The following is a 27963-nucleotide window of genomic DNA, read 5'->3' as shown; positions in this document are numbered from 1 at the left end:
TCGCCTTTTTAATCCTGAATGCAAATGCCATTTTGCAAAATGACAGAACAATATCACAACCGGAATATGTCACACACAGATCTTTTCAGAGTCCCCCGTTTCACGTGCATTCACCTGTGGGTATTAAGTTCTGCACAATCTTATGACTTTATAGTTTGTGTATCCGCGAACCACAGTCAAGGTGCTGAGTAGCTCTGATAGCACAAGGAACCCTTTGGTAGCCCACCTACCCTCCCACCCCCATCTCGGGGGTTCCTGATAACCACTGATCTAGTCTCTGTTTCCAAAATTCTGTCAACTCAGAAATGTTGTATAAATGGAATCAAAGATCACCACCAGAAACTGGGAGAGACGAGAAAGGATCCTTCCCCCAGGGGCAGGCCCTGCTGGCGCTTTGATTTCAGACGCCGGCCTCCTGAGACAATAAATTTCAGTTGTTTTATACCATCCAGTTCGCAGTACTTTGTTATGACAGCCCCAGGAAGCTAATGCAATGAAGAAAAGCTGCAGATGTGTGCCAGCCGGTGTGGGTGGGAATGGGTTGGCATCCATTCTGCAGCAGCAGCCCTTCTCAGGAGCAGAAGCCTGGAAACCTTTCCCATGTTCACCAACAGGAACGTGGATCAATAAACCATGATGTCATCAGAAAGCAGCAGCAGAGTGAAGAAATCACAGCAGCTCACGATGACACGCACGAGTCTCAGCAGCAGACACTCAATGAGTGAAACAAGTTTCAAAGATGACATACAGTGTGACAGATTTTTTTGCAAAATTAAAAATTAATTAGAAATTTGCGTTCTGGAATATATACACACACATATGATGTGAGGCCATGTGACGTGAAAAGGAGTCCAAGGGGCTGCCCGGAGGAGGGCGCGGAGGCCCGAGGGGCGGAGCGCGTAGGGGCACGCAGGGACTGCCAAGGCTTTAGCTTTCACGCTGAGCCCACAGGGCCTTATTACATTACAGGGGCACAAACCTGTGAGAAGCACCACGCAGGAGCTAACCCTGATGATGTTCGTGAATCCAGGGTAAAGATAATTCGATTTGGTGCACACGAATCCAGTAAGAAAAAAAAAAAAGGATATAAACCTAACCAAGTCCTCCTGCTGCAGAGGGAATGGAGAAAAAGAGAGACAACCCTGAGCGGGCTCTGCCGTGCCCCCGTGAGCTGACATCGGGTGGTTCTAAGTTCTCATCCTGTGGAAGGGCTGGGGCTGGAGCTACGCCGTGTACTGCCCACGAGCCCCTGCAGGTACACGGCTCACATGCAGCCACCCCCCCACATCCACCCGTGAGCGTGAGTCACTCTGGAGCACTGTCGCTTGTGCTCCCAGCAGCAGTGGGGTGCCGCCTCCTGCATCTTTGCCAACACCCAGCATCAGTGTTTAGACAAAAAGAAACCCTTGCCATCCTGCAGAGCGCAAAAAGGTATGCGGCCTCTTATGTATATTTTTTCCACTTCAGCAACTTGTGAGGTTGGACATTTTCCACTTGCTCACTGGTCTTTTCAGCCTTTTCTCACGTGGATACTGGTTCAGCTCTTTGACTGTTTCTGCGGGAGTGGAGTCGCTGCCCTTTCCTGCCTGGTCCGTATTTTATGTATTGACCACGGGGAGCATTGCCGCAGTGGTTAATCAGTGACTCGTGTGAATCACTTCATCGTCTCTGGTTGTAAACTTGGGAGCACGTCCAACCCGAGGCTGCTGGGCCCCACCCCCTCATCCCGAGTCTGGAAGCGTGCCCTTTTGGTGCTCTTGGGGCTGGGGGGCACACGTGGGAGGCAGGAGGGGCTCTGCACAAGTGTCCCCTTCTCACCACCCCTGGCTCCAACTCTATCTCCACTGTACAAAGAACATGAAGAATTCTGTGGGGATTGACAAGCCACATATTATGCCTTGAGAATTATTTGACATTTCAACCGCCCTGAAGTGTGAAAGGCCCCATTGTGCACAGATTCAAATTCATCCCGAGCTCTCATGATGTCCTGGGCAGAAGCCTGCTTTTCATTTCCATCTATATAATCCATGCAATTTCCTCTGGGAGTTTGAAGACAATGTTTCAGTTATTGATCCACAAAAGAATGATTTGTGTGGGTGACCCAATCAGTGACTGCTCCGAAACTCCTACTTAGGGCCCATGTAAGGATCCCTCCAAGTCTCTTTTCCCACGCGTGGTTTAGCTGGAGTCTCCGTTTGTCAATAAGCAAAAGGAGGCCCCGTGCCCGGAGGACAGACAGGCAGACGGAGAGGACGGCCGGGGGCACAGGCGCAAGGGTCTTGCCCTCCTGGGGGGCCAATGTATGACCCCTTCTAAAAGAGAAAGACATGGATTTTCACTTCCACCTAACTTGCTTTATAACATCCTACTAAAGAGATCCTTGGTTAAAACAGTTGTTATTTTTCAAGTAAAACCAAGGCCTGTTCATAAGCAGGAGAATCCCAAGCTGCTGACACAGAAGCGAGGCTCGCTCCTCTGAGCCGTTGCCTGGAGACCTGGGGGCAGGTGGCAAACGAGGCGACAGGTCCACTGCAGGCGTGCCCTCTCACCCCGTCGGAGCCAGTCTCCAGTTTGCCCTCCCTTCTGGGCTGGACGAGCTCACTGAATGGAAGAGTAAAGAACATGGCATTCTCCAAGGACGCTGACCCAGCCTGAGGGAACCACCCGCCCCGGGGAGGGCACCTGAGGGCCGGCAGGACCCGGCGGGGGGCAGCGGGAGGGACTCTGCCAGGCTGGGCAGGACGCAGCCAGGGCGCCAGCAGTAGAAATGTTGGCAGCTCCCCAGCCGCCCCCGAGTGCCCCTGGCTTCAGTGTGAATGCAGTCCAGCCAGGGCACACCACAGGGCATATGCACTGGCACATGGCCGAAAGGATGGGGCTCCCAAAGGAGCCCAAGATTCAAACATCACCCCCTCCAACAGTGTAGTCACGACTTCCAGGCTGGTGGTAAGGACCTCTGGGAACCCCACTAAAAGCACATGTGGCTGCCACCGAGCACCTGCCTCTCCCTGCTTCACGTGTATTTGCGCATCTCACCTCACCTCCTAAGCAAGGCTACACAAGAGCAGAGCGTGTCAGAAATCAGGCACCACCGCCCCCCTCCTGACTCCTGCATCGTTCCCAGTGGGACCCGGGCACTTGCCCATCTCTTCCTTCTTTTATAAGCTCCCTGGGTTTAGGATGAGCTCCTCTCTGGGGGTTCACCTCTCTGCCCTGCGGTCTCCCAGCATTGGGGCTCGCCTTTGCTGCCAACACACAAGCTGCGGGGACATTCTGTCTGTCAGCCCTTGTGGGTCTAGGCCCACATGCCCGGGAGCTTCAGTCTCAGCCGTGCCCTGCACACTCGGGCCGTGATCAGCCCTTGGGTGGCTTGTTCCACTGTCGCCCACACCCTGCATGCCGTGCCTCCTACTTGACCAGGGGCTGAGCTGGTGGAGAGTCAGCGAGTGAAAGGACAAAGACTATGGCAAGTGGGTGTCTGGTGCACAAGAACAAGAGCAGGAAACGGGTGCCCCTGCCCAGGGGCCACTTCATCATGTGGGGTGCAAGAGATACTGTGGCCTCCAGATTCAAATGGCTCATCTTCCTGTAGGGATTATGGACAGATGAAGGGGAAAACACACTTTTTATTTCATTTGGCTTTTAGTTGCATCAATAGGTTGATGAAAAATACACAATTTAGGGCAAAATGGGCAGAAATGTAAGTGTAGTAATGATGAGGTGTCTTTAGTGAATTCTTAACTATGAAAATCATTTCAATGTACTTTCTTATGGCTACTGCTTGAAGGTGAACCTACATTTAACAAGCTCAGAGCCCTAAGAGTTTTAAGGCTCGTCTGTGAGCACCTGTATGCCGGGAACACGAACCCTGTGCCGTCAGCCCAGTCAGCAGGGAGAACCGCCCCAGCTCTGCCCCCTGGCTGACCCGCCCTGTTCCCCAAGCTGGTTCTCGTTTGTTCACTCACTCATCATCACCCATATTTATTAAGCACCTACTAGGTGCCAGCACGGTTCCAGATGCTGGGATAACGTAGTGAGCAAACAGGCGTGGCAACTGCCAGGAAGCTTTCATCTGAGTGGATGAAGACTGAGCAGAAGCAGCCAAGCAGGCAGGTAAGCTAAGCCCTGTGTGGTGGTACGTGCGCACGAGGCGAGGAATCACAGCAGACAGCTTCTTCTGAGCTGAGAGCTAAGCGCACATCTGGGCAAATGGAAGGCTTGATGCGTCATGACCGTGCATGACGGCACCGTCGCCAGAGTGAGCACAGACTCAGCGCCATCCTGTCTGAATCCCAGTGGACTCAGATGGGGGGCCGAAAGCGTGCACAGGAAAAAGAAAAACAGATGCATTAGACTTGGTCAAAATTAAACCCTTTCTTCATTAAAGGACTGTCCCAAGTAAATGGAAAAACAACCCATGGATGGGAGAAGTATTGGCAAGTCATATGCCCGTAAGGATCTAACTAGTACATATAAAGAATGCATACAATGTAAAACTGAAATGACAAACAACCTAACTGAAAAATGGGTAAAGGACTCGGACATTTCTCCAAATAGATATAGGAATGGCCAGTAAGCACATGAAATATTGTTAATTGTTAGTCGATATGGAAATATAAATCAAGCCACAATGAGACACCACTTCACACCCTCTCAAATACTAGTCAAAATATGGAAAATGACAAATGTTGCCAAGGATGTGGAGACACTGGAACCCTTGGCACTTTTCATGGGGGGTAAACTGGTGTAGCTACCATGGAAAACAGCTTGGTGGTACCTGAGAAAGTCCTAACACACAGCAACTCCATTTCTAGGTATATACCCCAAGGAATTGAAAACAGGGACTTAAACAAAACTTGAACACAAATGTTATGTTCAGAGCAGCACTGTTTAAAGTAGCTGAAAGGTGGAAACAACTGAAATGGCCACCAACTGTTGAGTAGATATATGAATTGTGGTCTAGCCAGAGAGCGGGCTACTGTTCAGCCATAAAAAGCACTGTAGTCCTGACCCACGCCACACCACGGACAAACCTGAAAACCATTAGGCTGCGTGAAAGAAGCTGGAAGCCAAAGGCCACGTCACATAAGTTACTTACAGGAAATGTCCAGAATGGGTAAATGGGTAGAGACAGAAAGTAGGTCAGGGGTTGAGAACGGAGTGACTGCTTACTGGGGTGGTGTTTCCATTTGGGAAGATGAAAAGGTTCTGGACTAGACATGAATGCCACATTTTACAGTTTGAGATGGTTAATTTTATGTGAATTTTACCTTAATAAAAAGCAATCAGGGAGGCTCAAAGGGTAGGAAAAATTGGACTTTGTTTGAGAAGCGGGAACATCTGTGCAGCTGAAGGGCAGCCCAGGAAGCCAGGGAAGGGCCAGCGTGGCTCGGCGCTGCAGCAGCGTGGTGTGGCGGCGGCGTGAGTGTGAGCAGGTCACGACTGGTTGACGTTTTAAGCCGTCACCTGGCTGCCCTGGCTGTGCGGTCGAGGGAGGCAGGCGTGGACCCAAAGGTGGCTGGGCCCATGGTGGAGGAGGTGAGAAGGGGAGATGCAGGCTGACCCTGGGCATTTGGGCGTGAGGGTGGTAAAGTCTGTGGGACATGGTGCTGAACTGGACCCAGGGCTGAAGGAAGGAGAAGGCCAGTTTGATGAGCAATTTGATATGCGCATGTAAGATTAAGTGTCTTACTGAAAGCCACGTGGAAACCTCCTGTAACTTAGATAACTTGGCCTCTCACAGGATTTTCTTGCTTAAAAAGAGTTTGTGTTCTTTTTCACAGAAAACACGTTGAACAACAACAGATCACAACTAAGTCCACAGACAATGACGTCGGAATCACAGGATCTGGGGGCCTATCTGGCTGGTCCCCCTCAGGTCGCGGAGGAGGCAGCGCATCCGCCAGGTCAGGTGGCCTCCCTCAGGTAAAGGCACTCAGGCCAAGAGCCCGCCATCCAGCAGGGCTCTTCCCGCACACAAGTCCTCGGAGGCATCGGCCCCCAGCCCCTCAGCCTGCCTCCTCGGCTCAGCCCCGGGGCACCCTGGGGCTGAGGTCCCTGTGAGGCCTGCACCCACGGTCCTCCCGTCCTGGCTCCATCACTTCCTAGGGTGACCTTGAGCAAGCCGCCACTCTTCTGTGCAGACAGAGAGCTCATCAGATAGGCAGGGAGCAGGTCCGGGCCCTTCACCCCATCCTTCTGACAACAGCCAGAAAAACCAAAGGTCAAGCTGAACTCCACCTACAGCCAAGAAACTGGGACGACACAGCAAAGGGGGAGAGCACGTGGGAGTCTCTCCAGCCTCCGGGCACCTCGCACTGGGAAGTTCCGGGGCCCTGAGCACCTGGCCCCAGGGTTCCTCAAAGTCAGTGTTCAGATATACTAAAATTTTAAGTTAGTTCACCTTAAATAACAGAACTTTGTGCCAGGGGAAAGCGGCACATTTGGGGTGTGCGTGTACACTAGACGTGTGCGCATGGCTGTGTGTGACGGACGGAAGGAAGGGGCGGTGGGTGGCGGGATGTTACCCTTTTGTTTTTAGAGCATTGTTATTTTCTCTTCTTTCTCTAAAGAGCAAAGCTTTACAAATCAATTATTTAATTCTGAAAGCATCCCATGGCATTTTAACTGTATAAAATCAGTCATGATGACATTAAGTTCTGATTTGGGAACCTTTCAGAGAGAACCACTGTGCTGCTTCTGAATGGGTGGAATAACGATACCACCTTGGCAGACAACTGCAGTGATTAACACTCGTGTCATCCCACAGCAGTGATTGCTGTACATCTGATCTCAGTGTGATTCCTGCCTTAAAATTTTCCAGGAAGAAAAAAAGACTGCAATACTGTCAGAAATAATACTATTGTCACAAGTAATGGTCTCTGAAAGTTATATTTCATGTTTAGTACATTTTTTTTTGGCTTTCTCTGAGTGCAAACATAGAGAAAGTGAATTAGAGAAACCTTTCTATATTTCAGCTCCAGTCTCTAAGGCAAACTGTCTCTCTCAGTGCTACTTACTATTTTATTTCTTACTTTTTTTTTAATTGTTGAGAGAATGAAGGCCATAGTAAAAGATGCTTTAATGTTTCATTGCTCTGTGCTTAGGGGAAAAACCCCAAAACATAAATGTTTTCTTTCTGGCCTCCATTCTCTCTTCTTTCACATTTTGTTTCCTTTTTAAAATTTTCCCTTCCCATGACATCATTCTCCCCAAGACCTTGGTCAGCATGCTAAACATCCCAGGAGGATTTTGGTTAAATATGGCAGATTGAATGCACATGATACTTTGGTGTCCTCCTGAAATCATACCAAAATGACTGCAAGGAGAAAAAAGTTTCAGACTCCTAAGAAAAAGAAAGTAGACATGATAAATTGGTAATACAGTTTGGAGACATGGAAAGTAGATGGGTGAGTGGAACCTGACTTAGTGATTAGAAAAAGATGGAGCTAAGTTTGCTTAGTGGGAAGTCAGTAGTAGCCAATCCTTCGGGTCTGGAGGCGCCGTCTACCTCTGGAAGAAGGGGTAAAGGAGAGACCTAAAAGCAGGCTTGGTGTTTCCAGGAACTTGTATTGCCGTAATTTGTGTGTACTGGCAGCTGCTCACCCAAACATACCCACCCATACAGAAGACTGGAGAGCTATTCTCTGGAGAAACTGGTTCAGGGAGGTGCTGGTCTCAAGGTATAGCTGAGGGCATGGGTGAGGCTCTGCACCAAGAGCTGGCAAATCCACCCAATGCCTGATTTTTGCAAATAAAGTTTTATTGGAATACAGCGATATTCATTCGTTTTCATGCTGTCTATGGCTTTTTTCTTTTTCTTTTTTTGCATTACAACACACTACAACAGCATAACGGGGATGAAGTAGTTGCAACAGAGACTCTATGACCCACAAAGCCCAGAATATGTACTATCTGGTCCTTTACAGAACAAGTTTGCTGACTCCGGCCCCAGAGCAAGAACGAGCAATCAACCACAGAGTTTCAAATCAGCTTGAATTCTCAGTCTTCTGATCATGACCTATTCTTATTAACAAGAACAACTAAAGATTGCCAGGTAACTTGAGGAAATATGCCATCATGGGACACACGGACAAAACAGAGCAAAGGAACTCAGAGCAAACAGTGCAGGGAGCAGAAGAAAATTCCAGAAAACATTCTATAATTAATGTCCTTGCAGAAGTAGGAGAATGTATTTTATCCACGCAACATGAACAAGGTTCTATACAAAAGGAATACAGGAGAATTAAAAGAGTTTTTGGAAATTAAAATATAAAATCAGAAACAAAATAATTCCAAAGAAATACTGGAAGACATAATTGACAAAATCTCTCAGAAAGTAGAGTAAGAAAACACATAAAAATAGGAGACAAAAATAGATAAATTCAGGATGTCCAACTGCTGATAAATAGAGGTTCCAGAAAGAAAAAAAAATGGAGGAGAAAATCACAAAAGAAAGAATACCAGAACTGTCCCCCAAACTGAAGGACAGAAAGTTCCAGATTAAAAGGATGCACCAAGTATCCACCCAGTGAATGGACTGACATCAAGAACATCGCTGTGCAATGTAAGAACAGTGGTGACAAAGACAGAATCCCAGGATTTTCCTGGGAGGGAAGGGGAAAAACACAAAAAAGGTCACTTTTAAAAAGTTCAGAAAACAGAATAGCATTGGACTTCTCAAACACAGAATTAGATTCTAGAGGATAATGGACCAACGACCTCAAAATTCTAAAGAGGAACGACTGCAACCGTGCAATGCAGTTCCAAGTGAACTGCCGACCGGACACCAAAGAATAAAGATGCATGTGAGCGTGCCAGGCTCCTGGGCCTGCGAGTCTTTATAGGAACACAGTCAAGAGGAAAAACAGCTGTGGAAGGGATGATGCTAAGAAAACCATGTCCTTATCTTCTGTTTAAAAATAGTGGGATAAATGCCAAAAGAAATGGTTTATTGCCACACTCATCTCACACACTCTCCTCCACACAATCTCATGCCCACACACAATCCCTCACCCACAGTCTCTCACACACACACCCAATCTCAACCACTCTCCAAATACACACTTGCCAACACTCATATTTTCTCACACACATCTTTGCACACTCACAAGGTCACACATCCTCTCTCGTATTCTCTCGCACATGTTTTCTTATGTACCTCACACTCACTCTTACATAGACTCACATCCTCTCTCACACGAGACTACAACATGTGCACCCCACACGCTGCCAGGGCCTGGAAGTCGCCCAACAATGGACACGGAGGCAGCCTTCGGTTCTGCATGTCTTCTGGGTCCCTGATGGGTCATAAGCCCCACACTACCCCTTGCCCCCCACCGGCATGCAGGCTGCACCCTGCGGTCTCCTCCTCCATGGGGACACCTCCGGCTGTAGGTGAGAAGACGGTCCCTACACAGGGGACCCCCGGGGATGGCAAACGGCAAGTTCCGGAAGAGCTGGGCACCAGGCCGTGTCTCATCAGTTCTGCACCACTGACCCTCCTTCCCCAGTCTCATCTGACCAACAGATACAATGCAGTTCCTTTGATAATGAAACTAAAGATATTTGCTCCCCTTCTGCCGCTGAGTGCACCCCAAAAGAATGTTGTAGGCTGGTTTTGCATATTGTTTAGTAAGGTAGATAGCACTGCCTCATAGTAAGGCACTCTGAAGTTAACACTTGGCAGCTATCACTAAGGGGGATGCTTGGAGATTAAAGACATTCCTTTTCACAGGAATGTCTAAAATCTAGTTCAAGTGCAAGAAATGAAAAGAAAGAAAAGAGAGGATCACCCCAGAACTTCAGTATTTATAGCAGAGCTTTTTGGAGTCACTTGAGAGCTGGCATCATACTAAGACGGAGAGCTTCGTTTTGAGAGATGAGCAGCAAGAAGCTAGGTGGGAAGCTAAAGCAAGCGTCCGACTCACGTCCCTCCCGGAGCGGGATGGGCAGTCACACCAGGCAAGCAGCACTGGCAGGAGTGCCATGGGGAAATACATAAAGCTGCCTCGGCACTTTCCTCGATCCGTCCACCATTGAAATGGGATGCTTGTGAAAATTTAGCACAGGGTATCCATAGGACTGTCTAGGAAATGAAATCATTTTGATTTTGTATCTTTAGAAAGTAAACAGAACATTTTGATCATTTCCACTGTGTCTGTACTCTTACACAGCCACCTACCTTAAAGATGCACATTTATAGGCCATCTCTTGAAGTTCGGAATGTGTTGGGATGTCGGAAGAACACGGCAGTGATCACAGTCAGCAGTGCATCGAAGGGATCCCCAGGCTGGCGGGCTGGATGGTCCTGCCTGGGAATGAGCAGGGATGCAGCCTTCGCTGGAAGGAAGAGAAAACACACCTCTGTCCACGGATGCTGAGGGGCACAGAAGGGGGTGCCTTGGGCACACAGCCCCAGAGCAAGCGGGAAGCCAGGGTGTGAAGCCAGCCGTGGCTCTCAGGGGACAGAAGGGATGCCCGGACCCTTCTGCTTGCCCGTTCTGCTGCTCTGACATCTCCCTCCTGTACTGCTTGTCTCTGGTGGGTGCCCACCCTTCACGTGTTTTTTGTTTGCCTTTATGCTTCTCCGCACTTCCTAATTGACTTGAAATTAGAAGCATCTGATCTTTAATCAGGAAGACGATCAGTGAGGCGCGCAAGCCAACTAGGTGACCTGGAAGAGATCAGCGAGCTGCCACCAGCCAGGGGGGCACTCTCCTTTCACAGCTGTCACACTTCCTTGTTTATAAAGTACCAGCTGGGTGGGGTGATCGCTGGGTCCCTTTGTCCCAACCATCTGTGACTCTGGGACCTGTGCTTGAAGTGCAGAGCAGAAGCGCCTTCACCCAGGTCCCCAGAGCTCCCTCCCGGCTCCTGGGAAATGCCGCCCCCTCCCCTTCTCCTGAGGCCAGGATTCCTTGGCATTTTACACCCAACAGAATTGACAAGCCCACCTCCCACGCAGACCCCAGAGAACTGACACAACAGGAAGCCTCTGCTAACGACGCCATCCAAGCGGCACGATGCTGACGATGAATCCACCTGCCCTGTGAAGGACCCTTGCATTTTCAGGGATGTCTGGGGACACGCCCCCAAAGAAGGGACCACCAGGGGCAGCTGTGCCTCATGAAGGAGGTGTTCATGGTAACGGGCACCAGCTGTTCCTGAGTCGCCCGAACGTCATCGCGCAGGAAGACCAGCTGCTTACAAACTCCTGCTAAGCAGGCCTTCTAGAACGATTTTCAATCCTAACTTCAAATTAGGAAAGGGGAATGAAGTTATTTTATTACTTACAAGGCTGTCATTTACATTCATACCAACCTGGAAAAAACACCTAATTTATTCAAGAGATTATAATCACTTCTAAGGCTGTTGGAATCTTAGCCCCCCTTAATTTTGCCCGACCCTCCTATTAACCCTGGAGGCTCCTCACGAGGAGTGTATACATCAAGTAGGGAAGTCGTCCCTGGTGCTGCATTCTTGCTACCATTTGTCACCACTTTCTCCAAATACAAAAGATAAATGCCTGTTTAAAGAATTTTTAAAATTCGTGACAAAGTACATAACGATATCCTACAGTAAACCAGGTCAGCAAACATTTCTAGTGTTTGTATTGTCCACACACTTTCAAAGAGAAGAAATAGTACCCTGACACCCTAATTGGGAGTAAACTTCAGAGAGCATGATTGCACTGGTGGCCCTGGGAGAAGGTGATGCATCTGTCGCTGGGTTCAAACGCCCCCAGCCATCAGCACCCATAGCCCACATTGCTCATGTCACCTCCACCTGCACGGGTGCTGGGATCTCAGTGGAGAAAACTTGTTACAAGACTAATGTCACATGTTCCCTTTCAGGACTGCTGCTGCCTCTCAAGAGCTAAAAACGTCCAGTGAAATGTCTGACGAGCTGAGTCCAACAAACACCGAGTGGGTGGATGGCTTTGCTGAGGTTCTCGCATCCCACGGCCAGGCAGGCAGGGGGCTTTGCGGAAGTGATGACCTAGACCGTCGGCTGGAGAGAGACGGGGACTGGGTCAGAGGGGACTGCAGCAGGCCCCCAGTGCAATGCCAGTAAGAGCAGCATGCTCTGAGAACATGCCAGGCCCACCACACTCCACACACATGCGATGTGTTTGATAAAGAGGCAGGAGGGCTAGGGGACCCAGGGGTCACACGGGTGAGAAGCAGGGCAAAGAACTGCAAAGGGACTATGTCCCTCCATTCAGGAACTGCCAGGCCCGGCCAGCCTGGACATCATGCAGAAAGGCCGGAGGTTCAGGGCAGGGCCTGCCCAGGCACCAGAGCACCTGATGTATGGCTCTGCTGTCAGACTCCGAACACCACCCTCAAACATTCATGGCGAAAAGATGAAACTGCTTATAGTGATATTAGAAGCTCGCCTTGAGTCGACAGCACAGTGAGCGCCAGCTGTGTCTCTCTGTCCCTCGTGCTGCGGGCCCAGCCGCTGCACCGCTGGACGCCGACACGGACATTGCCAGAATCAGGGTTCCACTCCACACGACCAATGACAGGCCCTCCCCCTGGACGCAGGAGTGGTTGTTGACGTGCTTATGCACGGTATTTTCCATCAGTTATTCTAATTCTGAGCATGTTGAAATATAAAGGCTTCAAGCATATGTAAACAACTTGACCTTATTTTATCTTTTAGAAGATAGCAAATTTTTCCTTATTACAAATTAATACATATCATTGAAGAAAATTCACATGAATAAAAAGAAGGAATGGATAACTTCCATGATCTCACCACCCGTGATGATGTCTATGACTTGTACGTGCATAGCTGGGCACACAGTCAGTCGTTTAAAATTCAAGTGTATGCAGTTACCAGGTACTTTTCCCTTACTACCCGATTATGAATATTTTGCCAGGCTTTCCCAACCTTTCTAAACTATCAGAAATTTAAAACTAAACTAAAGTAAATGAATCATCATCACCATTGGCTACTTGAAAAATGTTCCAAATCTAAGTGCCAGGAGCTCTGACCTTTCTTATAGCTTCCTTGTCTGTAAGTGGGTGCCAGATACCACAGAACCAGGCAGGAAGGGAAGTCAGCCAGTTAGTCCCCTCTGGTCCATGTGCCTTGTCATGCTGGGTGGGGGGCAGCGGGGACATGTTTGAAGGCTTCGTACAATGGCCCGCACCACACTCCTCTACCCCTCCCAGATGGCCACGTCCAGGAGGTACTTCACTGCACCATGCGTGCATTTTGCTCGTTTGGGTATCTCATCAGGCAGGCCCACTGCATCTTAGGTGTATCTGCTGTTCCTCCTCATTTTGAAGTCTTTTCCTCAAAAACTCAATGAGATGCACTCAGTGAATGCCACACCCACATACTGCTTTCTACCTGCTTCTCGTGACAAGCATGGGTGGGTCAAGCACAGCAGCTGGCCACGCGGATGCTTGGCCGACTCTGCCCTTGTGGGCAGGGCAACTTGGGTGCCCAGATAATGTGGCTCCTCCGTGTCACCTTTGACACGAGGATCCCATCAGCAGCCTGGGGATGGAGCGCGGCCCCACATGGGCACATCCGGTGCTCAGCCCTATGCCCAGGCCCCGGGCATCTGCCATGGGAATGACTAAGCTACAGGAAGGAAAAGGAGACTGGATGGGTGATACCGGCTGGTTGGTGCTAAGAAGTCCTAACACAAAACACATATTAGTTAATGTATTGTTTTTCTAAAAATCATGTGGCCTTTTAACACCTTTCCCTTTAACCCAATAATTTAAATTCCTATTTTCAATTTGGGTTGAGGAAATGGAACTACATTTGAGACTGATCAAGATGATGTGATCAGTCAGGTTCTCCGGGGACACAGTGCCAGCAGGGTGTGTGTGGAGAGATGGATTTAAAGAGCTTGCATGATCGTGGGGCCCTAAGTACAAAATCTGCAGGCTGAGTCTGGGGGCCACCTGCTGGCAGATGTTCTTCTCAGAAGCTCAGGCTTTTCTAGAAGGCGTTCAACTGATTGTGAGGCCCCCACACACAATGCAAGATAACCTGCTTTCCTCAGAGTCCTTTATTAAATGACTTAAATGTTAATCTTACTCAAAAAATGCCTTCACGGAATATGCAGAATGTCTGACCAAATCTCTGGGAAGCATGACCCGCCAAGCCGGCGCGCCGAGTTCGCCACAGTGTGTGGAGATGACCTTCAGTCATCTGTGTGACTTTCAAAAGAGTGACTTCAAAACACAGAGCACCAGGGACACTGGGCTAAGTCCTGCCATGGCTGGGGGCACTCCGCAGCAAGGCCCGGGGGGCCTGGGACAGAAGGCCTCTGGGACCTCCGAGGCCTGAATTTCTCTCCCTGCTGCACCTGTCCGGAGACTTCCCCACAATCGTGCCCCTGCTCCTGGCCCTCCTGCCCGTGCCTTGTGCTCATGCGTCCCTGTATCTTCTCTGCTTGTCTTCCCCATGCCTCAGAGGATGCCTGTCAGATTGCACCTCAAGGCCCCACCCCCATTTCCCGGGAACCCCGGGGACCCAGTCTCTGGACCACCCGCTTGCCCCACCCTTTGGCTCTGGTCTCAGAAAGACCAACACATTTTTTTACTATTTACTTTAATGTCTATGAACTCAAATAATGGGCTACCATGTTCTACCAATTCCCTCTTAAAACCTCTCAAAAGACAGCCCTCTTTCTATTCCTACTGCTACTGCCCACGTCTGGGCGCTCAGCATCCCGGGTCTACGCTGTCGGGTGTGCTCTGCTGGCTTCTGCCTGCTCGTCTCGCCTGCCCAGGACAGGGCTAGTCTCCCCAGCACAGACCCAGTCATGACATTCTTCTGCTTAGAAGTTGTCAGTGGTCTCTGGAGAGTTCACTGTAGATTCAAGGCTGAGGCATCATATATGAAATGGGTCCAGGCTCATCCTGCACATTCCCAGCTTCCTAATATTCTTGTAATGGGTTGAACTGTGTCCCCTCCATCCCGAGAAAAAGAGAAGGTGGAGTCCTAACTCCCAGGCCCTCAGGATGTTTCCTTATTTGGAGATGGGGTCTAGACAGAAGCAATCAAATTTAAATGAGGTCATTAGGGTGGCCGGTGTCCTTACAAAAAGGGGCCATTTGGACTAAAGACAGACATGCACATGGGGAAGACGATGGAAGGAGGGTACAGCTACAGGCCCTGGGTCTGCAGGGCTGGCAGGAAGCCACTGGAGGCCGAGAGAGCCCCGAAGCACATTCTCCCTCGCAGCTCTCAGAGGGACCAGCCCGGCTGAGACCTGACCTTGGATTTCCAGCCTCAAGAGTGAGAAAATAGTTGCTAGTCTGTGGCTCTTTGTTTGGCAGCCCTAGCCAACTAAAATGACCCCCGTACTCTGGCCCTTCATCTATCAAAGGCCCACACGTCATGGCTCCGTGCTGGCACTCAGGTCGCTTGCGGGGCTTGGATGCCCTCTCCTTGACCTCTAGCAGGCTCCTGCTCTTCCAGCCCCAATTTCCTACACTGCCCTCTGTAGGGGAGAGAACTCTGAGCTCTCAGCAGCCAGCAATTTAAGGCCCAGCCCTGCCCACCCTGGAGGGCGGCTTGCTCGCCAGTGGGCCAGAACCCGCAGCGCTGCATTTGCTGGAAGCAGCCACAGGCGCTGAGCGGCACAGCCACACTCTCCTTTCTCCAAGAGGAAGGGTGGGCAGGCCTGGAGCCCCCTGCTAGCTTCCTGTCTCCACTTGTGCCCAAAGCTGCTGGCCAATGCCTGCAGGCTGGTGCCATGTGGTTAACACGACCCTGGCAAGACGTCAAGATAGGGATTTAGACATTTGGGCAAGGCTGACTCCCTGGCCTCATCAGAGCACCACCTGGTGCTACTGTGTGCAGCTAAGACCCCAGGTCATCTGTGACGCCCCCCGGAAGACCACATGGAGGCAGGGTGGGTGGAACAGCCAGACTCGGGCCCTCCTGGGTTTTTATCCAGACGGCTTCCCTCAGCTCCTGCCATGCCTGTTCTCAGCAGGATGTCTCACCGCTTGTACTTGTGCTTATATTACTGTACATACGTATCTCCTGTAAAACAGATCCTATCATACTAGTTGGTTTATTTACTTGACTCCTTACTTTGTGTCTCTGGCACCCCCACAGAACTGGCTCCCCAGGGCTAAGCTCCAGGCCCGGCAAAGAGAGCCCGTTCCACGCTCATACCGCTCTCTCCGATGCAAAGCTCCACGCCCGGCTCCCACGCGTCCCGACGAGAAGCTCCGGCGCTGTCTGTGCGGTTCAGAGGCAGGGCTGAGCAGCCCACATTCACAGGCACAGAGCACTCAGTGTATTGGGGGGACGGGGTGGGCACATTATCTCGGAAGTGAGGCCAGACTAGCCCTGGACCAGGCCCTGGTTTGGTCCCATTCAACAAAGCTTAAAAGCAAACCTTTCCAAGTAATTTAACTTTGCTCCAGAATAAAGTTCAAAACTATTGAAAGGAAGACAAAACCCCCAGACTCACAAGAGCATCTCCTGTGCCTCACGTTCTCACTACGTGAACACCCCTTTCACCACACCTGTCATTGAAGACACGTGCTTTCGGTGGGTGGACAGCACCAGGAATGCGACATCAGGGCATCACGGATGTGCCCTCATCTGCCCGCGCTCCTCAGCAGCCTTCTGGGCAGAAGGCTCCACGTGCCTCTTTGCCGGGGGCACATGTCCTGCGATGAGATGACCAACAGCGAATGGACTCGGGGCCTGATGCAGCCGGACACGACCTCTGCGGTCAGGACTGCCCCAGGGAATCTGGGACACGCACTCACTGTGCCTGCGAGAAACTGAGTCTGGGATGTGGGTCCCCGAACACCCGGTCCTAGGCACTCAGAAGGGGCTGTTGCTGACTCCTCTTTGCTGGCCTTGTTTCTCCCTCGGCCGTCAGGAAGCACCCGGAGTTACTACTGTCGGAATGGTAGGCGGAGGAGCAGCTTAACAATTAGTGTTGTTTGCACTTATAACCATTTGTCAACTGCATCAACCATAATATGGTAACACGTGATGTTAATGTGAGAAAACCCCTAAAGAAATACAAAGGACAATGTCATGGTATTGAGAGGAAAGGGACCTGTTATCCAAACAGGTAATTTTAAGTTTCCAATGTTGAAGGGTCGCTCTGCCACTCCAACTTGAAATGTCATAGGCTGAAAATCCTGCCAGCAGCTTGGATCTGATCCCTTAGAGGAGCTGCCCTCTGAGGACACAATTTAAGCAGCAAGAAGAACATTTAGGGGTGAGCCAGCGATGACTCACGTTGGGGCTTTGGTGTTCGTGCGGGCAGTCCATCACACGCCCCTCCTGGGCGACGGTGGACTGGCCATTTCAGTCTCTCCTTTTTTCTCCCTGAGTGACTTTAGCATGAATCATGGCGGGTGGCCCACATTCACAGAGAGAAACTCTTCATCATAATGAACAAAATGTCTCCTTCTCAGAAGACCCTTTACAGGACATGGCAAGGACCTGATCCGGTTTGTTGGTCCAGAAGTGACACTCTCCTCTGAGATGTTTGCCACCCAGAAGGAGTCAGGGGTTGGCTGAAATAGCAGCAAAGCATGCAGGTGGGGTGCTGCTGGCACACAGGGGTGCAGAGAACACTGGGTTCCCATCTACACATCTCTGAAGGCTTACCTCGCACCTGCCCATTTACCCTGCAGCCAGTCACCTGCTGGATCTTTAACCCGGAGAGAAGCAAGCCCATCAGCCGGGATGCTCCCTTGCCAGCCTCACCCAGGACTTCGCTGTCACCCCCTGCAAATACTGTGTCGCCCCTGCCCACTCACCCTGCCCAGCCTCCTCTTTGGTGCCTTCTCCCCAGGGAAGGGAAATGAAAAGCACTTGACCTCCACAAGGGAGTTGGGCTCTCCCTAGGAATCTCTAGCTCTGCTCTCAGGTGGCCCACATACTGGGGGCTTGTCAAGAATGCAGGTTCTCAGGCTCACCCCAGACCTACTGAGGCAAGACCTTCATCTCCAGAAAACATGCAGGTCATTTGTGGGCATGCTGTGGCTCGAGGAGGGTGTGGCTGGGAACGTGAGTGGCAGCCGCAGAAGGCTATGGGCAGATCTAAGTGTAACTGGGAAAAGAGGCACACGAACAAAATTCAATTAAGAATTAAGAGAAAAGGAAGAATGATGGGAAGGGAGACAGAAAAGAGGAGAGAGGAAATGTATATGAATATGATGTGTATGAATGTGATTCATTCACAGGAATATGTTTCTGAACAGCCAAGGGCTGTGAGCAAGGAGAAGCCTTCGTGCCTAATCAACGGAACAGCACTAACTTGCTTCCAGTCATTCACCCCAATAAAGAGCTGCAAAGAGTAGCCACTGGGGGAGACTGTACGGCACGTTGCCTTCCTGCCTCTTTGCATGAATCCGGGATATCACCAGAACACCGGGCCGCCACCCCAGGATTCCTGCTGCTGTTTTCAGAAGTTATCTTTTCCTGACATAACTTCAGGTTTGTAACTTCATCTTTCCTTTTTGTTTAAATGCAAGACAGGGACATGACATCTCAAAATACTGGACTATATTTAGAAACACGGCTTCCCCCTCATCTCACTCCAGTATCTGGGGACAAGAGAACCAATCAGCAGTTTACGGTGCTTCAGGCTTCCATTCTCAGAACTACTTCAGTGGACCCTGTATCTGCAAAGGAACAGATTTTACATTTCCAAAGATAAGAATCGATACATTTTATAAATCATTAATTTGGAGCATGTTTTTGTGACCATTTGTGACCAACCCACCCACATCAATAATTGGGAGAGCTGCCCATGGCCCTCGCCACTGCTAGTTTAACTCTTACTAGTCAGATGAAGTCTATTAGGGGAGATGGTGAAATCCACTGAGGCCGACCGTCTTTGATGCGCTGTGGGACCCTCCACGTAGCCTAGCAAAATGGCAGGCACACTGTAAGCTCTTGATAAATACTTACAGAATGGACCTGTATGATATTTAGCATCAAAAATTGTTTTGTGCCTCAGCCAAGGGAGGCAGACAGAGTCCTTTCTACCACGGCACTTTGCTGCACTGGGGGTACGTACAGCCGGGGGGCTGAGCCTGCCGGGGAGCACTGTGTGCTGGGTGGGATAGTGTCCCTCCAAATTCACACCACCCAGAACCTCAGAATGTGACGTTATTAGGAAATAAGGTCTCTGTAAATATAACCAACTTATGACAAGGTCCCACTGGATCATGGTGGGCCCTATATCCATTGACTGGTGTCCTTACAAGAACATGGAAATTTGTACACAGAGACACAGAGGCGGCCCAGTGAAGATGCGCACTGCACAGAGAAGCCCACATGGAGGGGAGGCCAAGATGGCAGTGATGCGGCCCCAAGCCTAGGCACACGGCGCAGCGCTGGTAGCAACCACGAGCTGGAAGAGGCCTGGGGTCCCTCCCAGGAGCCTCTGAGGGAGCGCTGCCCTGCCGACACCCTGCCTGGGGCTTCGGGCCTCCAGGACTGTGATACACCTGATGTCTCCCCCCCACTCAGCCAGGGTAACTTGGTTCAGCAGCCATAGGAGATGAATCCACATTGCACGGTTTGTTCTGGAGGTCTCAGGGCTACGAGGGCTTGACATAAAAGGTCTGCCCAGAGTGCCCTTGATGGGGGGGCTGCCCTCACTGCAGCACTTGGAGCCGCTGCCGCCCCGGCAGCAGGCGGACCCGCGGCCATGGATGGCAGCCACATGCTCTGTGCTCGCGGGGCAATGGTGGATAAGACAGTCTAGTGGGGCCTTAATTCAGTGAGTTCAAAGACATCAGACAAGGCTGTTGGCGTCCTTTTTAAAGGTTGGTATCTTTCTCCCTTGAGGGGCAGGGAGGAAACAAACTGTCCAATAGTCTCGACTGCCAGAGGGTAAGTGGGCTCAGGGCATTAGAAGCACTGAAGTCTGGAGCGCCACCAGCCACCCTGAGAGAGCCGGCCCCAGGGCCGCGGGCATGGTGGTTGGGGAGCTCAGGTCACTCGCGACCGGACATGCCCTCGCTGCGTTCCCCAGTAAATGAATCTCATCCTCAGGTCTAGGGCGGAGGACTGGCTGATCCTGGCCGGCATTTCAACATTTTAGAAGAAGTGTTTCCTTTTTCTTCAGTGTGGCAGGACTCCTGTACTCACTGTGGAAGAGGAACCCCACTGGTCGATTGCACCCTGGGGGCCCCGGAGAAAAGTCAGCTCTGGGCGGATGTCAAGGGGCAGTGGCACAAAGATGACTTTCAAATGCAGGTAAACAAACATATTTTAGAGAAAACCTTCCAAACTGACCTCAGACCCACATGCGCCTCTTGGACATTTTCAACAAGGTCTACATGGAATGGGGCCCTAGCCCCTGGATTAGTGAAGATCCCCACATGGCCCCGATCTTGCAGGCATTTGGGTTTATGTAAGCACATCACCACTTCTTGCAGCTTTGGCGAGAGTCTGTGCAAGGGGCACAGGACAGCAGGGCGCCACATCCTTCCCACGGCCTGGGGGAAGCCCTCTGACCCCCTCTGCAGCGGGAACACGGAGGAGGAGGTGGGGCTCCTTGTTGACCCTCCCCCTACACCGACCCACCACCCTCTTCCTCGTAGGGTGGAGCTGCACCCGTGTGCTGAGGATGTGCGTCTGCCATGGAAAATGCCCCATCACCCTCTGCAGGCACCGTTGTCAGCGGTGCCACCGTGGCGATTCCCCGCGAGCCACACTTCATTTCATCTCTGAAATGAGGGGGAGTGAAAGGCTTTCCTGTTCTACACTGTTGGGTGTCACTGCCTGAAGACGATTTTGCAGGGCTGACTAGTAAGGATGGAGACTTCTGCGGGCCGAGCCAAATGTGAGCACCGCTCCTCTGACGCACACGGGCGCCGGTGCGCAGCTCGTCGCCCGCCCGGGCCGGGCTGTGGGGAGGCTCTTCCAGTGAAGATGCCTGCAGGTTTTCATCCCAGTAATGAATGAGGGTCTAACTCCAGTTGTTAGGTATTTTCAGCATGAGCAGAAACCTCATTACTTTACCTATAAATACAGTCCCAACGCACAAAGCTCGTAATCCTTGGTCAGCAGCCGTTTCTGCTGAGGTTCTCCCATGCATCCAATGCTTGCTCCACAAGTGTCTCAGCTGCCACGCTGCTCTGTAGATAAACCCTCTGAAATGCTGTATTTTGAATTTGTTTTTCTTTTTTGCAATAATGCCAGATGCTTCCATTTGGGATCACCTTCTCAAGGCTGCAGCCATTCCCTTTCAAGAGCTTGCCACTGAAATAAAATGCTGCAACTAGTGACTTTCTACCCTGAATCCTGGGAAAGCTCATTCCTGACCCGTCTCCTGTAGGCTCTGTTCACGCCGGACACTGCATGGGATCCTGAGTTCTTGTCGGCACTGCTGGCGCATACTGAGGAATTCACCTTCTATATGGCAGGCTCCACACGTAACACATTATCTTACTTCATCCTCACAACACTTCATGAGGTAAGCCCTTTTTCAGCCCCTGCCCTCCACACACATCTCCTGAAGAAAGTGAGGTTCAGAGAGTTAATAACATACCCAATAGCATACAGCTATTAAGTAGATTTAAATCTGACCTCCTAAGATTTAAATCTGGTTGGGCATTCCAGTGATTATTTTTTATGCTATTATAAATGGAATTGTTTTCTTAATTTCCTTTTTGAATTGTTCCTTGGTGGTGTATAGAAATACAAGTGTTTTGTGTGTGTGATTTTATACCTTGCAACTTTGCTAAATTTATTAGCTGTAGTAGGGTTTTTCATGTATGTTGTGTATGAATTCTTTAGGGCTTTGTATGTAGGATCATGTATTTTTCAGTAGAAATAGTTTTACTTCTTTTTTATTTTTTCCAATTTGGATGTCTTTTCTTTCTTTTTCTTACCTAATTTTTCTGGCTAAAATTCCCCATGCGATGTTAAATAGGAGAGGTGAAAGCAGAGGTGAAAACCTTGTCTTGTTCCTTTTCTTAGAGGCAAAGCTTTCACTCTTGTAAGCTTTTTTTTTTTTTAATCTTATTCTTTTTCCTAACTACATACAACCTTCACAAGATCTTTGAAACCAGTTCCACAGTTTTAATCATCCCTGTAACAGCTTTTTTGCTCAGGAAGGACAGATTTTAATCTAAAACTAGCATTGTTCTCTTATGGTAGTTCATACTTACACAGTGCTCTGAATCGTCCTTCCCGTTTCCTGAGGCACTATTTGGGGTAGCATGTCTCATACGCTCCTGCTCATTAGGTAATATGGATGTGTCCTGAGAGAGACCCAAGCTGTAACTTGGCCCCAGATCAGAATCTAAATAACTAAGTACTGATTAGTGTCAGAGCTGTGAGTTCCGCCCATCTGAATACTATCTAATATTTTTTTCCATCCAAATTCTCATTTCTCTGATCAATGACATCTTCCAAACCCAGATATTTTAGTGAAGGGTTGAGCCATAAATTTAGTCAGTTGTTTCAGTTATCTGTGCCTTCCAAATTTTTTGACACAAATTGCCAAAATTGCAGTATTTAGACCACTCTGAGATCTTTTATTGCCTGGCTCTTATCACAGAAGTCTGCCCAAAAACATGCTTACGAGGGCATTCCCAAAGAACAAATGAAGGCTGCTCTAGTCCCCCCTAGATTTGGGACATCTGTTTTGGATTCCATGATAATTTTAAAATTTTAGGGTAGGCAATGTTCTGGTGCCACGAAATTGCCAGGGGACTCCACACAGTTTTGAATGCTGCCAGACAGTTTGAAATAACATGTCAGTGAGTTTGGAAAGACCTACTTTTAGAATACAAATGGAGTGAAATACACTTCATCAGTCTGAGTCAGGCCCAACAAATGAGGTAAAAGACGAGCATCTGAGACTGAGAGGGCCATCGGGCCCTCGGGCACTGCAGGCAGCCTCCCCAAGAGCCGCAGTGTTTTGTGGGAAGCCCTGCACTTACTGAAAATCCACTCTGCGCTCAGCACACATTATCACAACTCCAAGCAGTACATACGGTTAACCCCTTTTTACTAATGAGGAAATGAACTCAGAGACAAACAGTTCACTAACGTCAGAGATCTAGTGCATGGGGAACAGGGATTAGGTTCTGGGTCTCATGGGAACATCTCTGTTCCCTCCCCTATTTCAGGGGTCAGCAAGCTAAATCTGAGGGCCAAATCCACCCACCACCTCTTCCTGTAAATAAAGTTGTCCTGGAACACAGCCAGGCCCACTCATTCAGGCATCATGTGGCAGCTTCTGTGCCCTGGGGGAATGAGTAGCTGAAACAGGCTGTGTAGCCCACAAAAATGAAAATAGTTACTATCCGGTCCTTCTCAGAAAAAAAAATTAAGCCCACACCCTATAGTAAGACTTTTTCTTATTTCTGAGGTTGTCCTGCATTTACCTTGTCCCTATCCAATAGAAATCCTAGAAAAGTCTGAGCTATGTCCTAAGATGGGGGCTCCTGCACACTTCCAGAGCTGACAGACTGGGGAGGGCCGGTTCTTCACGCGGCCTCATCGCCAACGAGCAAAGGACCCAGCCCGCAGCCACTCTTCAGCTTCCCACAGGGCTGCTGCCCAGCAAGCCCACCCTTGGGTGACCTGCTGTCAGGGGCATCGACAACACAGAGGCGCTGGGTCCAAGGGCAGGTCCACAGCATAGGTGGTGCTGTCCCATTAGGCCTCCTTTTTTCGCCAGGTATCCATGGCCAGAAAGAGGGGCCTTATTTATGGGCCACTTGCTCCCCAGCTTTGTTTTGGTGGCGACTCACGGCTGGTGTGCGGGACCATTTAGATGTGAGTCTGACTACTGGCAGCCTAGAGATTTATGGCACTTAGTCGTTGGACGAGGAAGCTGTAACGTGCCTGACAGGGCAGCCCTAAAAATGAAGACTTTTGCTTCCTGAATCCACAGGCTGAAAATCCCCAAATCCTGTGGCCTGGCTTGGCTTTCCTCCCGCACAGAGCTGATTCGTGCCCACTACTGCAAAGACAGGGTGAACTTAATGCTATCTTGTCTGAGAACCTGCCTCAATCTGTGTTCCAGAGATGAAGTAGAAGATTCCAGTTTCCTAGAAGGTTAATCAAGGAGCCATTGAGAAGGAGCAGTATTGCCAGGAAGGCAGTCGGGCATCCTGACAGCAGCCCAGAGTCTCAACGGGCTGTGGACATGCTGGGTAAGAGTCTGTTCTTTGCATCCAGAGAGCTCTAGGGTCACACTCTGTCCTTGCCATATACTTGCTGTCCAACTTGAGCCACGTATAAACTCTGTCTTGTTTTTCACTTCGCAGCATATAATGAAGGAACTTTGTAATTGTGGAGCCCTGGGACAAACCTATGATACACTCAATTCCCTTTCTTTACCTTTGCCCTCCTCCCCTAAACTGGGTTACCAAAAGGTAGGGTCAAAGGCCTCAAGAAATCTGAATAAAGTACAAACTGGGGGTGGTGCAGGGCTCTGAAGAACAAAAGGACATTTACTTAGAGCTTCATTAATCATTGTAGAACCTGATTTTCTGAGGCACAGATAACACAGACATAGAGAGCTGTTATTTTCCGGAGTGGGAGGAAGTATTACATTTTTGCTGAGTTATTTCTGCCCAAGGTCGAGCTCCTTCCAGACTTGTCCAGGGCAAGGGCTACAGTTCAACAGTGGAAGTGCGGAATTAGGTTGGTGTTCGCTATATTTCAGTTTAGATGTAATTATTGGGTGCACTGAAACCAGCTTGATATCCAAATGGAAAGAGTAAAACAGAAAATCAACCCCAAATGATAAGTAATACAAATCAATGACATCTTGTCTTTGGCATACATCCTGGTTCTTTCATTTGGGCACATCTGATATTGTGGGAACTCAACACATTTCCAAGGAGCTGTGGCTCTAGGAAGCCCTGGAAATGGTCCAGCTTCCCCATCCTGACCTGACACTCACTGCTTCCTTTCCCCTGCCATGTGTTTTGACATTTTATGGCTGAACGCTCCATCTTCAACTCTTAGGACTTCCTTCATCCTTCAAAAAAATAGAACCATGAAAGCAAACCCTGCAGCACAGTCCGGGCATGCGGCCACCAGGTGGCAGCGGCGCCCAAATCACGGGCCCCTGGTCCCGCGGGAAGTCCCGCTGAGGGTGGGTCCGCCGGCAGCTCACACCGCAGAGGGCAGAGCGCCGGCCCGCTTCCCGAAGTGCCCTGGGTCGCCAGCAGCCCCGGGGCCGCTGGGCCAGCAGGTGGGCCGGGCGCCGGGCAGGGGCCGCCGCCGTCATGCCAGGGCCACGGGGACGTTTCTCCGCACGGGCTCCGGGCTCGTTTCACACACACACACACCCCTCCGGGCACGCGAGGCTCCGAGGCGGTGGGGGGCTCGCAGCGGATCTGTCGCCCACGCCGCGGGGCCTACCTGTCCGGGAGGGGCACGAGCCTTCCCTGCTGGCCACTCGGGGTGGCGCCGGCTGCCTCCGCTCCACAGCCATGTGGGCGCAGGGTGACCTCGGCACCTCCCGCCTTCACTCCTCCCTCCTGCGGCCGCCATTGGAGGGCATGGGAGGCCACGTGGTGCGACTCAGCCAGTCACGCGGCCGCGCAGGGCACTCTGGGTAAACAGGCTGCGGCGGCCCCTGCTCTCGAGAGCAGAGGAGCATCTGCTGCAGGAGCGGGTGGCAGGGGTGCGCCGGGAGGAAGGGCCGCCATGGGTGCGGCGGGCGCAGCGGGGAGTCGAGGGAAGGAGCACATTTTTACCTTTTTAAAAGTAAAATCTGCTTTGGGCCTTCCTACTGCCACCGACTTAGGCGCACCCGTAACCCTTTATTGACCCTTGTTTCGGGTGCCGCCCCCGGACTCCGGGCATCCCCCTGTCCTCAGGGCCGTAAACGCCCCGTTACGGGCCTCTCTGGGCTTCCCTTCGCCATCTTCCCCTGAGAACAATGCCTTAAAAGGAGGTTTCTGCAAGACCAGTTCCACCTCGGGAGGAACGGGGAAAGCGGGCCCCTCTCCCGCGCAGGAGCCGACGGTGCCCGACCTCACCGAGGCCAGCCTGCCCCTCCCCAGAGCCGCGCGTCCTCCCCCTCCAGTCGGCTCCGCTCTGAGCCCGCAGCGCAGTGGCAGGAGGGGAGGAAGCGGGCCGCGGGGCCCCCTGCGACGTCATCTGAACATCTGAGCCCCGGGCCTTGTCAGCCGCAGACCTCCGAGCTCAGAGTGCTGCCGGGATTGTGTTTCAGACAGTTTAGCGAGAAGGCAGGGTTTTCCCAGAGGGAAGGCCCCTTGAAGACCACCGGGGCGGAAAAGGACATTCAAATTCCAGTGCGCTAAGCAACCTTTTGCAAAGGAGAAATTAACTCTTTCCCAAGCCGGCGTGTTCTCCGGAGCAGCCTCGTCAAGCCCGCGGGAGCCCTGTCTTCCCCCTCCCTGCTCCAGGCGCTGGGGGCCCCGCAGGGACCCCGTCCATCACCCTAGGACCGTCCTCGCCATGTGCTCCTAAGATAACAAGAGTTCATAACAGTTGCAAGAGTATTTTGGTGTCTATTCTTTTTCTTAAAAGAGTTTCTTCTCCTCGGAAAACTTGACAGTCCTGCGTTCCACAAAACGTGGATCTGGGCCTGCTCTCATTTTAAATAAGGCACACGGAGCAGTGATCGCACCCCACGGTCATCAGCTGGGGTGCTGAAGAAACCATCACAAGGCCTTTAGCTCTTTCTTTGTTTTAATCAAATAAAATCAAGCTTTACTAACCCTATACGCAGAGAGCCCTTCTCGGCCTGCCTCCTCCCTGTGCTGCCTGCTGGGCGCAGACACCCCGAAGGGTGGGGACGGGAGGTGCTCTCTGGTGGGTCCCCTCTTCGGCATCTAGCACATGTATGCAGTGGGCATTCTGACTACATATTTATACTTACTACATATCCAAAACAAGTTGGAGTGAGAGCAAAATATGTATTTTACGTTAAGAGAGTGTAAAAATAGTGTTCATTTTACCACACCTTTTAAAATGTTTGTTTACAGTAAAGAAAGCATGTTGACGCATCCATTGTAAGTACATATGTGACTCCAATAAATTATCAGGGTAAGTGCTCATTTTTTGACCTGATAGAGGCGCACCCTCAAGAGTTTGGGAATTCGAGGTTTGAAATACGATATTAACAATACTATCTCCATGCAGAAGGAGGGACCAGGGCGAAGTGTGCCCCTCACTTGCCCTCAGGCATGCCTGAAGCCTGTAATTCCTTAAATGAATGCAACCTAAGTGTATTGAAGTACCGTTGGCATACGATGCTATGGCCCTTTCAGGTGCACGACAGAATGGTTTGCCAATTACATGCATCACAAAGTGCTCACCACACTAAGGGCCTCTATATAAAGTCATTACATTATTATTTACATTCCCTATGCTGTACTTTTCATCCCTGTGAAGAAAACCCTTTCACAGTGCAAGGTTACCTGGGAGAAGGATCACAAGCTGGATCAGCAATGAACCATTCACAGCTTAGTATGAATTATTCCAGTCACCTCAGGGTCTATCAGCAGTCAGACAACACTGCAAAATAATAGACGGGAACAGTGAAAGGAAAGGAATCAGAGTTACTGATTTTGGATGGTGGGAATTTGGAAGTGCAGGTTCCATAGGACATCATACTAGGGGAGGGGGCTCCGGGGAGATGGGTATGGCACCGAATGAGGACGGAACTGTAGAATCAGAAGGGACAGGAGTGAGAGGCCTAGAGACCAAGTCTCCTCTTGACTTCCCTTGTTTTCCACACTGTCCTCACCCATCTACCTGCACCCCAGACAATCTGGGGAGTCCCATTATGCAATGTTCTCTCTCAGTCACCTCCATGAACAAATGAAATACACTGGAGATGTCAACACTTGGCTTTGCGTTCCAGATGGGTGGCTGCTTCTGGAAGTGGCGCAGAGATCCGACAACAGACTGCCCACCCCAACTCTGAGTCTGCAAATACGATGGCCCTGCTCGTGGGATTCGGGGAGCTTCTGATGCGTACGCATC

General features: G+C 50.5%; 1 long non-coding RNA gene across 2 annotated transcripts; it reads right to left on the bottom strand.

Annotated features, from left to right (window-relative positions):
• Positions 1 to 2: 2 nt before the first annotated feature.
• Positions 3 to 27530, bottom strand: LOC108404739 (uncharacterized). 2 transcript variants are annotated; one of them, XR_001854997.3, is made up of 3 exons: positions 27396 to 27530; positions 10184 to 10341; positions 3 to 2601 (listed from the first exon to the last, which is right to left on the bottom strand). It is a non-coding gene; the product is annotated as an uncharacterized lncRNA (long non-coding RNA). The 2 variants fall into 2 exon arrangements; XR_012121415.1 differs by lacking the exon at positions 27396 to 27530 and adding an exon at positions 25366 to 26634.
• Between the last annotated feature and the right edge of the window lie 433 nt (positions 27531 to 27963).

Source organism: Manis javanica, chromosome 9 (genome assembly GCF_040802235.1).
Source record: "Manis javanica isolate MJ-LG chromosome 9, MJ_LKY, whole genome shotgun sequence".
Classification (NCBI taxonomy): Eukaryota; Metazoa; Chordata; class Mammalia; order Pholidota; family Manidae; genus Manis; species Manis javanica.
This window is presented reverse-complemented; position numbering and strand designations above follow the sequence as displayed.